Source organism: Astatotilapia calliptera, chromosome 23 (assembly GCF_900246225.1).
Source record: "Astatotilapia calliptera chromosome 23, fAstCal1.2, whole genome shotgun sequence".
Classification (NCBI taxonomy): domain Eukaryota; kingdom Metazoa; phylum Chordata; class Actinopteri; order Cichliformes; family Cichlidae; genus Astatotilapia; species Astatotilapia calliptera.
The window spans coordinates 28,516,781-28,529,801 of NC_039323.1; the positions used below are offsets into that span (position 1 = coordinate 28,516,781).

General features: G+C 38.3%; 1 long non-coding RNA gene across 3 annotated transcripts; it reads right to left on the bottom strand.

Annotated features, from left to right (window-relative positions):
* Nucleotides 1-3,019: 3,019 nt before the first annotated feature.
* On the bottom strand, nt 3,020-7,440 carry LOC113016953 (uncharacterized). Of its 3 annotated transcripts, none has more exons than XR_003271335.1 (5): nt 7,131-7,440; nt 5,078-5,122; nt 4,556-4,706; nt 4,011-4,103; nt 3,020-3,727 (listed from the first exon to the last, which is right to left on the bottom strand). It is a non-coding gene; the product is annotated as an uncharacterized LOC113016953 (long non-coding RNA). The 3 variants fall into 3 exon arrangements; XR_003271334.1 differs by having other exon boundaries at nt 5,057-5,122; XR_003271336.1 differs by lacking the exon at nt 5,078-5,122.
* Nucleotides 7,441-13,021: the final 5,581 nt, after the last annotated feature.

The following is a 13,021-nucleotide window of genomic DNA, read 5'->3' on the forward strand; positions in this document are numbered from 1 at the left end:
AGTAAATTATTGCTTCAGTATGGCAGTTATTTTTAGTGACAGCAAAAGTAATACTGGCACCAGTAGCATTCTGACTCTATCCTCTGTGGCTCAGCGGGTGTTTTGCTGGTTTAGAAAAGTGTATTCTCTGACTTAGTTCCTGGAACATCCCCACCCCAGGCCACAAAAACTTTCTTTTTTTTATGATGTAGTTCTGTCCTTATAGTTCTTAAAGAGAAAACCTGCAGGCCAATGTGAGAAACTTGGCTTTTTACATTAAACATTCGCTGCACTATACCATATGCTACCACATGCCAAAGGAAGGCTTGCATATGCCTTTCTTTAAGAGGAACACTGGCACAGTGCATCTTTTCTCCAATGAGGGAGCAGTTACACTGCAGTTATCTCTGCAGTGAGTAGTGCTGCATCATTCTACCTTTCCAATTTACAGTTGGCATACAGTTATGCTAAAAGGTTTGAGATCATGGGCGTGAATCTCATGGTAATTTTGGGCTTTCGATGATTTCTTTGAACTGTTCTTTTCCAGGGTGGAATGATTGTAGAGCTTACACTTTTAAAACAAGAACTGGGTGCACAGGTTTGAATTTACTTTGGGTTTTCTCTAATCCACACAGGGTCAAAATTATACAAACATCAATTGTGCTGAAGGTTTTTACAGCCTCTTTTAACTTGACAAGTCCAAGGAAGTAAACGGCTGGGGAAATTGGACAGTCTAGCCTTCTGATTAGCGTCACCGCTGTCTCGGTGGAGTTTAATAAACTCGGCAGTCTGCTCCTTGCTATCTAAAATATAACAGGACACTGGCATAAATTCTCGACTGTCTCATACTTCTGTTTAATCAGTTTTCTGTTTGACGTTTAGTCAGCTGTGTAAAAACCAAGAAGGAACCCACCCGGGGATTAATAAAGTTTCATTTTTTCTAATCTAATCTAATAACTTTAATCTCAGCCAAACCGATTTACTCACGAACAAACAAAACACTGAAAAAAGCCCAACAATAACATTTTAAGGTTGTCTAAGTGAATTATATATTACGTTTAACCCGAGTAGCGAAAGTCCACGGTGATCTGAAAATGATGTGCCGGGAGTTGTGCCGTTCTCGGCGGCTTCAGTGACCCTTGAGCTCCCGGCTAGCTGTCGAGCTGGTGGGTAGCAGACATCTCCGAAAACGTCGAAGCACTTTTGCAAATATGCGATATCTTGATAAACCGAGCAGATATTTGATGATTACACAGCTACTTTCTCGCCTGAAAATATGTTAAAAGTTTATCTTGTGACCCAGAAGGATTAGTATGAGTGATTTTAAAACTTAGTAGCAGCCGCCATTGTTGGAAACTGGAGTTTGGCTGGGCCACGCTATGAATTCTGGGATATGGTATGCCACGAAGGACACACCCGACCCATCCTTCAAATTCGGGGAAAAGGAGGACGCATTTGTCGGCTGCATTCGGAGCAGTCTACAAATTTGGACAGCCTTCAGCGCGTCGCTGTGACGTAATCGGTCTACAAATGCGGCCTCAGGAGGATGCAGCCCATGAATTTGGACACGACCTATGATTGGCAACTACTGATAGTTTTTCTTTTTTTGAGAGCATTTTTTTGGATCGACCAAAACAAAACAATGGGAAAGCAGTCTGAACTCTGTAAAGATCTAAGAAGGAGAAGTTCAGAAGGTCTCTTTGAACCATTTATAAACAACTGCTATATAAAGATCGACGATTTCAACAACTATACTCAAAAAAATGAAACGTTGACTTTAATTAAAATTATTTTGTCAACAGGTTCCACGAAATTGAATTATGTTAGTTTAAAGCAAAAATCTTTAGTTCATCTAATTTAAAAAAACTACTTAAGATTAACAAGACATATTTAAGACTAACTAAATCAAGTTATGTTGTATGAACAAAGATGATATATTTTCAGGTTAGATAGTTTAGATTAGTTACTTCAACACATTTCTTATTTGTGGCAGTAAAATGTTAAATTTAAGTTAGATTAATTCAAATATTATATTTTCAGCCACCTTGTGCTTTATTAATTAGTTTTACATAAATCTATTTTGTCAACAGGTTCCACACAAATGAATTAAGTACATCCAACTTATTTTTTAAAATTTCTTTTATTGCCAACACATTCAGTGAGCATTTGTGTAAACCCAGTCCAAAATAAAACACAACAGCTCATTAGGGTTAGTAATTAACAGTATGTAGACAGATGCAACATCAAGACTTTAAATTAAATGTCTGTATCTACCAGAAATAGAAGAGAGAAAAAAAAAACGCATTGAAGATCACATAACACATTGATAAGATGACACTTGAGTTATGCACATGTGATGCTAGTAAGGTCTGTGAGTGTTTTTTTCTTTTAGTGTCTAAAATGGATAGCAAAGTTGCTATTTGCAATGATTGCTTAGGGTCAGTCCAGTAACACAATGCCAATGAAGTGCTTTCCTTTAACAATGCAAAGTGAAGTGTCCACCTCAACAGCCACAATTTAAAAAAAATTTATGTAAGCTTGTCAGCGTTCAGTTTTTTTGCAACAGCACAGCAGTAACCATTTAACACTTGCCACTGTCAACATTTATTTTACTAGTGTTTGGGCAAAAAACTTCAGATGTAAACATTTTAACATGGAAACAATTGTTCGTCTTTAAAAGTCCACAAAATATACATTCATCCTGCATTCCCAACTTGGATGATCTGATATCCTCGTGTTGGTGTTGTTCCCAGACCATCATGAAAATGTTGTCACATTGTTGTGACGTTATTCTTTTGCGCGCCAAGCCATTCGTGCAAGGACAATATCAATTCTGCTTACTGTTTATTAAAGGGTTAGGGTTAGGGTTAGGGTCAGTTGATCGGCGGGCAGAGGCGGTTTCACGCAGCTTAAGTACAGTTTTTTGTTTTACGCCGGTTTTTCCCGAAGTCGCAAAAGTATGACGTCACAACATTCTGATTGGTCACTTGCAATGTTGATCCTGGAACAACATTTAGTATGATGATCTGGGAACAACACCAACACGAGGATATCAGATCAACCTCCTAACTTACCCTTATTTTTAGTATGTATTGCAATTACCTTTACAATGCACACAATGTAACACAAACTGAATATGAACATATTTCCACCTCATAACAATATGCCTTGAACGCTAATATACACACCACCCTTCAACATTTCTGGTGCAGTATCATCTCTCAATTAAATCCTTTAAATCTCAATACTTTTGATTGTCTCTTACTAGCCCCCCACAACAGTAAAATCTCTCAAATTGTAGTAGTTTACAAACTTTTCAAAATGTTCTAAATTTCTCTTAAATGTAATTTTCCCGTTATCTGTCATTTACAAATTACCATTTTATTCCCATTCAGCCTCCGAAAAACTTCTGTCCATCTGACAGAACATTCATCATCCAAATTAAAGGTTGGCTTATTCATTCAGTGTATTCTTGAGCAATTGTACCTTGGTCAAGAGTATGCTGACATACAGATGAAGGAAGAGCTTCTGAAGTACTTCAAAGAAAGCTTTCAGTCTTGAGGTTAACTGAGATTCAGTGCATATATCCCACCCATTAAGAGTGCACATGCAGAGGCCAGGTCTTCCAGGTCATGCAGGACACACTAGATGGTTATACCCACATCGGCTGGAGGAGTGCTGGCATCAGCTCTTTCGATGGTAAAGATAGCAAGGGTAATTTGTTCCAGCTCCCTCTGAACAGCTGTAGCTTAGACACAAAAACATAGAAAAACAGTTTTAAAAAAAAGAAAGAAAAAGGGCCAAAGCTACCCTTTAATGACGTAAACACAATATTAGGAACATGCACCCCAGTGTGCCACTATTTCAGACTACAGATTCAACGATAAATATAAATAGTTTGGGTATACAAGAAGATTTCCCAAAACATTTAAACAGGTTCCATGCAAATTACAACAACAACAACATGCAACAACATTAGTTATTCAAAATTTGGTTTAATACAGATAAAAAACTAAACTAAAATTACCAACCAATTATTCTTTGAAGAGGATGCTTGGGTCTTCATTCAGGTAAAAAGGTAGTGCCCTGAGGACACACTCCCTCCCCTTTTCAATACTTTCCTTCTGTAGAGAGTGGCAGAGATACAGGAAGAGAAAACAGATATACTTTAGGATGACAGAAACTCACATTATACGCAAAATGAATGACATATCCACTGCACAGATAGACATGTACACAAGACCAACTAATCATCACATGGACATGAATAGTTAACCTGTTGGGCAGGGTTTCCACCACATTATATATGTCCATAATGGAGGTAAAGACAAACTAATACATCATCTTTTTTGCATTCAAAACATAACATAAAAACATTCACTTCTGGTTTAACCGACATCAAGGGATCAGATTTTACATATGTTTAGGTAATTTAAATTTTCCAACGTTTTGAGTACCAAACTTTGTCTTGCTTAATATAAATGTAAGTGCACTGTGCAGCTACCATACACTAGCTGTTTAAATTTGAAAATGATCTTATTAGCCATAATATTTTGCTACCAACAGAATAACGCACCTGTGTGGCTGGGGCCAAAGTTTGTCTAATTTTCTTCCCTGCAACGCCTCCTTTTTTCTTGAAGACTTTTATGAGCTGGTCAGTGTATTGGTCAAGTTGTGTAAAAAGCCTTGGAACATGCAGTAGTAATCCTCACATATTCTGCTTCCACCTGAAAATATGTCAACAAACACAACATACTGTACTGTAAATATACATACTATATGTACACATATACAAACTAAAACTAATGTAGTAAGACCTCATTAAAGCTATAATTTTAACACAAACATTTACACAAAATGCTAATGGAGCCATTACAGCTTTTATTGTTATTTATCAAGTTCCAAAAAATATTGATCACAGCTGATCTGAAAAGAATTTCATGCCTCAGGCCCTTGAACTGCAACCTTTACCATGGTTCAGATGTGGAGAAGAAATAACAGGGGCATGGGATGGGTCACAAAAGAAAACTTAACTTATAAAACAGTTTTGTTTTTAAAAGTATAACAGTTCACATACCACATACAAGCTCAGCAATACCACATACACCACATCAGTATAGGAGGGAGCAGGTAAAGGCAGGATCTGAGATTTATAAAGTAAAACAAGAAATTCATTACTTAATTTCAATAAGCAAATTATTGATTGAACTACAACTAAATAAAATACTACTCAGAAGAAAAGCAAGAGATTGACACTGCCATGTGCTAACTTTCTATAGAAGCAATTATCACCAGGTCTGTCGACCTCCATTGTCTGTCCACTCATATGTCTTGAATAATTTTATTAAAAAAATTAAGTGTGTACTTTCACAAACTGTAATTTATAACTACATTGATATGTATAACTCCGCTAGGAAACATGCTGTATTTACAGACCATTTTTACATAATACAGATTACTGATAGAGCAGAACAATGGTGTCACAGTGGCTTTCACCCTTGACTTTTTGGATTTTAAATGTCACTTTATGCTATCCTATTCAATATTCGTGACTCTCGGATTACAGTAAAGGAATCCCAAGAAAGCAAATGGAAAAATAACCCCTTGAAAGAATAACCCCATGAACCCCTGTAGCTAATCCCTTAATAAAACAAAAAACAATAAAAATGTTTCTTACACAGTCCACAAAATAAGCATGTCCAGTAGTGATGGGACGTTCTGTATCGAGGCTTCGGAGCGTGTGTCGAGTAATGGAGGGGGCGTTTCCGCGAAGCGCGTATCGAGGCTTGCTTCATTTATGGGAGGAGCTGAAAATGATGACGTCCGAAGCCTCGCTGCCCGGCTGTACCACGTGACTGGTTCATGAAGTGGTTCGAACTTTGCCGCGAGATATGACAGCGATATAAACCCCTCAGACTTCATTCAAAAATGTGGGTGTTTGATGGAGAGTTGCGGTTAGTGAGAGTTTGGAGACCGTTTGGAGGTTTATGAGAGTGAGGAGAGAAAGTCAGGAGAGAATGGAGCCAGCTAAGAAGAGGAGGATGTCCTCCCCTGTGTGGGAACATTTTGATCTTATTCCTCCCAACAAGGTATGTAAATTTCTACAGAAGATGTATTTTCATGATACTGATGGTGCAATACAATTTATGTTAATTTATGTTAAGCTGTCTTTACTTTTGTACAAGGTGAAGTGTTTGCTATGTGCCAGGGAGCTGGGATATAACAACAACACCTCATCCATGCTTAGGCACTACAGAGCTTTGCATGAGAATAAGGGGAACACCGAATGTGGAGCAAGACCAGGTGAGCCATCAAATGCAATGATAATATAGGATGCAGTAATGTTACTAAATGATATAACAATATTATACAACTGTTATAAGTTACGTGTGTGATATTTATATTTGTGCTTTGTCTTTATTGTCTTTCCTCAGAGAACAATCTCAAATAGATGAAGACCTGGTCAGCATGGTGATTGAGGACTCCCAGCCATTTAGCATTGTGGAGGACAAAGGATTCAAAAGATTTGTTAAATCATTAATCCTAGCTATGTTCTCCCCACTAAAAAGGTCATAAAAGCAGTGAAAATTTTGTTTTTACAGAATAAAATGTGAACAGGCAGGACTGAGGCTCAAAGCCTCAGTGTGTAGCTGTCCATACCTCAACGTTACAAAAGCACAACTACTGTCCACACCCCAACCACACCTCACCTCACAGTAAATGATCATTTCTATTTCAAGCATTTCCAAATAATCATTTCCCATACTGCCAGTATAAATATACACAGTGTACTGCCATCACTACAATATAGATGTTTTACACACTCCTTTTGTTGTTGACATTTACAGGCTGTGTGCAAAATGCCACACTCTTCAAATTCATGCCAGCTATTACTTTTACGTCCAGTAGGTGTCCTGCTAGAGCAAATGAAGCTTCATGAAGCTTCGCGTTGGGGTGAACCAATTGGATGAAAAGCTTCAGTGCTTCATGGGGCTTCATCTGCCCATCACTAATGTCCAGGACCCAGTAAAACTAATGTAAAACAAGCGCACGCAAACGATATAACATGTCTTGTAAGACAAACGCAAAATATAACCATGCTGGACATATAGATACTACACAACATAGTCAAAGAAAAAAAGTGGTCTTACCTCTCAAAGAAACAGTAGCTTGGCGCCAAAACAGCCTTTTTCAGTTAAATTTGAAGTCTTGCGCATGAGCAGGCACAAGCCGTGAAACCTTCTTGTTCTGCGCGGTTTCATTACAACTGTTTTTGCATTACTGCCACCTTGTGGATATACAAGGTATATCGATCCTAATTGACTTAACTTAAATGTTATGCGATCAAGTAACACATTAGTATTATGTACGTTGAATAATAGACACAATTACGTAGACTTGATTAGAAAAACATATGTTAACTTAACAAAAACATATATTTTAAGTAAAATGAAAATAAATAATTAATATGCACTGAACAATCCACCTCATTCATTTTTTTGAGTGTATACGTAAGTAGAAGTTATTCAAATGTGACACCACTTTGCCAAAGTCAGGAAGCCTGGGTTACCCTCAGATGTTAGGATGTTCAGGAACTACCAAGTCTCAAGCCTGCCAGGAACTGGAAAAGCCTGCGATGGACCTGCTGAAAAATTTGGGTCGGTACCAGGAAACCAACCAATCTGAATATGCTCCACCAATTCTGCCAAGAAGAGTGGTCAAATATCCAGGCAGAATTATGCCAAAGGCTTGTTGTTGGCTATTTAAAGTTTTCCAAGTTTAACAAAATATTAGTGGGGGTGCATGTATAGAGTTGCACAAATAATTTGTGTGGCATCTTATTGAATGCAGAACACCTGTTGGTTATGTAATTAGTTTGAAATGGTTATTAAAAAAATTGTAAAAGGTAAATGGCTGCAAATAACTTTGTTGTTTGTAAAACTTGTGCATATGATTTTAAAATTGACAATTTATATTTGCATTTAAAGTTATCAAATTTGATTCATTAAACATGTCTGTGGTTATTACAGTAAAAGAATTTAACTTTTTCCACTCGGATTTTATGTTTTTTGTCTGACTTTAGATTAATTGTGTTAATACAGTATGTCAAAATGAAAACATAACTGTAAATTCAGACACGTGAGGTTGTGCTGAAAAGGATGATACCAAACAAGGCAAAGTAAATCGTTTTTAAAGGTGAAATGTGGAGAGAAAATCAAAAGTAGTTAACAATGGCCAATTATACCCTGGACCCCAGAGGGTTAAACATTAAACGTTAAAGTAATGCAATAGTTACTTTTCAAGTAATTAATTACTTTTAGAATATTGTAACTCAGTTACTAACCCAGTTACTTTTTCGAAGAAGTAACTAGTAACTACAATTAATTACTTTTTCAAAGTAACTTGCCCAACACTGGAAACTACCACACCTCACTTGCAGCTACATGCTTTTTATGGCTGCAGTGAATGACCCCATCAAATTATACTTTGCAGTCAGATTCAGTACTTATGATTTACCTGTTTTAAGTACATATGGCAGGCTTTATAGAGATATTACTGTCAATTTCGGCTGTTCGGAAGAAAAACATAGTGATTTGTATTAGCTGAGAGCTTTAGTGCCCCAGATGGATGTACATCATTATTTTCGTGCTCTGTAATTATGATTATAATAATTTTTATTTATATACTGTACAGTATTTATTTACCTATAATAGCCCAAATGAATCCATTAAATGCATAATAATGGATTTCATTTAACAGTTATATGTAATACATGTGAATATTCTCCATTTCAATATATATATATATATATATCTTGAAATTGAAATTTTCACTGGAGATGTTCTGGACAAAAGTGACATGTGGTGCTTTGAGAGGAAGGTTTAGGTTTCTAAAGCTGCTATTTCTTAGCGCTGCTTTTTCCCTTATGATTTTGGGGAATATTTTTTTGACTTTATTTGATGTATATGGTGAAACCTGGATGAGAGGGTGACGGGAACAACGTAAAATAAATGCCCAAGGGCAGACTAACATCCACCTGGACACAGGAGCTAAAATATGAGCTTTCTTTTCTTTTACAGTAAAAAAACAAAAAAACAACTTATTTGGAGTCAGCCGTCATATAGACTTAGTCTTTACCTCGTGGAGCTCAGTTTGGCTTATGCTGCTGACCAGGTTGTAGGACAACAAGTCATCCCCTTTAAGCCCTACAGGCCACCCACAGCACACAATGTGGTACATAAGTTGCCCCACAGCATTGTGGATAAAGTTGTTTCGATTAAACAGTGCATTTTGTTTTGTCCTTGTTAAAATAAACTATTTCTAATTGCTGTTGTTAGCTCAAATATATCCTAAGTAAACAGAAATTAGTGTTTCCAAGCAGTGGTGATTCTAGAGTCTGTTAGGAGTTTACAGGGAGTGCAGAATTATTAGGCAAATGAGTATTTTGTCCACATCATCCTCTTCATGCATGTTGTCTTACTCCAAGCTGTATAGGCTCGAAAGCCTACTACCAATTAAGCATATTAGGTGATGTGCATCTCTGTAATGAGAAGGGGTGTGGTCTAATGACATCAACACCCTATATCAGGTGTGCATAATTATTAGGCAACGTCCTTTCCTTTGGCAAAATGGGTCAAAAAGAAGGACTTGACAGGCTCAGAAAAGTCAAAAATAGTGAGATATCTTGCAGAGGGATGCAGCAGTCTCAAAATTGCAAAGCTTCTGAAGCGTGATCATCGAACAATCAAGCGTGTCATTCAAAATAGTCAACAGGGTCGCAAGAAGCGTGTGGAAAAACCAAGGCGCAAAATAACTGCCCATGAACTGAGAAAAGTCAAGCGTGCAGCTGCCAAGATGCCACTTGCCACCAGTTTGGCCATATTTCAGAGCTGCAACATCACTGGAGTGCCCAAAAGCACAAGGTGTGCAATAATCAGAGACATGGCCAAGGTAAGAAAGGCTGAAAGACAACCACCACTGAACAAGACACACAAGCTGAAACGTCAAGAAATATCTCAAGACTGATTTTTCTAAGGTTTTATGGACTGATGAAATGAGAGTGAGTCTTGATGGGCCAGATGGATGGGCCCGTGGCTGGATTGGTAAAGGGCAGAGAGCTCCAGTCCGACTCAGACGCCAGCAAGGTGGAGGTGGAGTACTGGTTTGGGCTGGTATCATCAAAGATGAGCTTGTGGGGCCTTTTCGGGTTGAGGATGGAATCAAGCTCAACTCCCAGTCCTACTGCCAGTTTCTGGAAGACACCTTCTTCAAGCAGTGGTACAGGAAGAAGTCTGCATCCTTCAAGAAAAACATGATTTTCATGCAGGACAATGCTCCATCACACGCGTCCAAGTGCTCCACAGCGTGGCTGGCAAGAAAGGGTATAAAAGAAGAAAAACTAATGACATGGCCTCCTTGTTCACCTGATCTTAACCCCATTGAGAACCTGTGGTCCATCATCAAATGTGAGATTTACAAGGAGGGAAAACAGTACACCTCTCTGAACAGTGTCTGGGAGGCTGTGGTTGCTGCTGCACGCAATGTTGATGGTGAACAGATCAAAACACTGACAGAATCCATGGATGGCAGGCTTTTGAGTGTCCTTGCAAAGAAAGGTGGCTATATTGGTCGCTGATTTGTTTTTGTTTTTGTTTTGAATGTCAGAAATGTATATTTGTGAATGTGGAGATGTTATATTGGTTTCATTGGTAAAAATAAATAATTGAAATGGGTATATATTTGTTTTTTGTTAAGTTGCCTAATAATTATGCACAGTAATAGTCACCTGCACACACAGATATCCCCCTAAAATAGCTAAAACTAAAAACAAACTAAAAACTACTTCCAAAAACATTCAGCTTTGATATTAATGAGTTTTTTGGGTTCATTGAGAACATGGTTGTTGTTCAATAATAACATTATTCCTCAAAAATACAACTTGCCTAATAATTCTGCACTCCCTGTAGACCAAGGCCTAAATTCACATCTAACTTTCGTAACTCAGCATAGGCTGATGGATGTTTTCAATATAATGGGCATGTTCTAAAGTGAACCGTTTATGGAACCTGAAGCAAAGCTGAACTACGATCAACCCGAGTAAGTTAAAGAACAATTTGCAGCAAAGCAGATAAAAGGAGGGACATGCACAACACTGTTTCCACCTCAACATGGGACATGAGGCTCTCCAATTCAAATGTGCTCATTGTTAACTGACTAAACAGCTTGGTTTTCCAAGTTAACTTCAGTATCTGTAAAGAAGGCACATTTGTAACATAAGTTGTTATTAAATCAGGTTGGGAAGAATACACATTTAATAACTGTATGACACACTACTGACTTATGTGAAATCAAAACAGACGCCTCCTTGGCATTGTAACAACAATGTTGACTTTGGCGACACATCCATTCATCCCTGTTTCTCTTTACTTCCCTGTATCTCCCTTTCTCTGTCCTCCTCTCTCAGCTTTTGTGCTGACATCCAAAAGATGGAGGAGGACTAATGGCTCATAGACATTAGCTAATAACCTCTAATAATCTGGCCTATGTTAGTTAATGCTTTTGACACAATTTAGAGAACAAATATTCACAATCACACTCCTTTTAATTCACAGTAATGACCCTGCAATGCCAGAACAATTTGCACGTGCTTGCTAATGTTTGGGTTCACTTCAATTCAGTTTTATTTTTATAGTTTTAAATCACAACAGCAGAAGCCTCAAGGCACTTTATATTGTAAGGTAAAGACACTACAGACGACCCCGTATGAGCAAGCACTTGGCGACAGTGGGAAGAAAAAAATATATAACAGGAAGAAACCTCTGGCAGAATGAGGCTCGGGAAGGGCATCCCACCCCACTGGCCGTAGCAGACGTGGGGTGGGGGTAATAAGTCAGGACAAAAGACAGACTGTGGAAGAGAGCTAGAGATTTATAAAAACTAATGATTACTTTGTGTTGCTTCCTCCCCTTCCTGTCATGAGCAACACAAGTTTTATTATTAATGACAAGCCTCACTGTGGAAGCATTGATGGTGTGCAATGTAAAGTCATGAAATCAGGAAAACTTTTTAAACCTGTTTTCCTTCTTGTACCTTCTCTAGTAGACAGTTTCCTGGAATACAACATAAGAGGAAGATGGAGGAAGAGGTTATTACTATTATTACTACAGTTATTTTCAGGGTTGCAAAGATGAAAGTTAAAAACCCCTAAAAAGAGTCTTAACTTCCCAAGTTTCAAGTTTCAAATAAACAGCGTAGCCACATTTACCTGTAATGAAATTCTGGTGCTCGTGCTATGAATAATCATAATAATAAAAAAATAACGAAGGATTAAATATTAAAGAATTTAAGACAATTGTTTGGAATTTACAGTTTGTGCAAAAACTTGTGCAGTAAGGATTTAAATTGGTTTATAGTGACAGTTTGTAGAGTCCAGTAGTTGTAGTGAGTGTGTAATGATGTGTGCAGAATGTCAGCAGTTCAAAAGCCTGATGGTTTCTGGGCAGAAACTATCCCTGTGTCTGCTAGTGTGGGTCTGAATGCTCCTCAACCGCCTGCCAGACAGGAGGAGTGTGAAAAGTCTGTGGCTGGGATCAGAGAGGATCTGTTGCATCTTCCTCATGCAGCGCGGTCTACAGAGATCCGGCAAGGCTGGCAGTTCAGTCCTGGTGATGCGCTGTGCTGATCTCAACACCCTCTGCAGAGCTGTTACAGCTGCCATACCAGGTGGTGATGCAGCCAGTAAGAATACTTTCAATGGTGCATCTGTAGAAGTTTGTAAGTATTCTGGAGTTCATGCCGAATCTTCTCAGGCGCCGCAGTCTTGCTGCTTTTGTGATCACACCAACATGGTGTGACCAACTCAGATCCTCGCTGATATTGATGCCCAGGAATCTGAAACAGCTGACTCTGTCCACCTCTGCTCCTTCGATGTAGAGCAGGGTGTGGCCTCCTCTCTGCAGTTTCCTGTAATCCCAGATGAGCTCCTTGGTTTTGCTGATGTTAAGAAGCAGGTTGTTGACACGGCACCATGATGCCAGGGCTC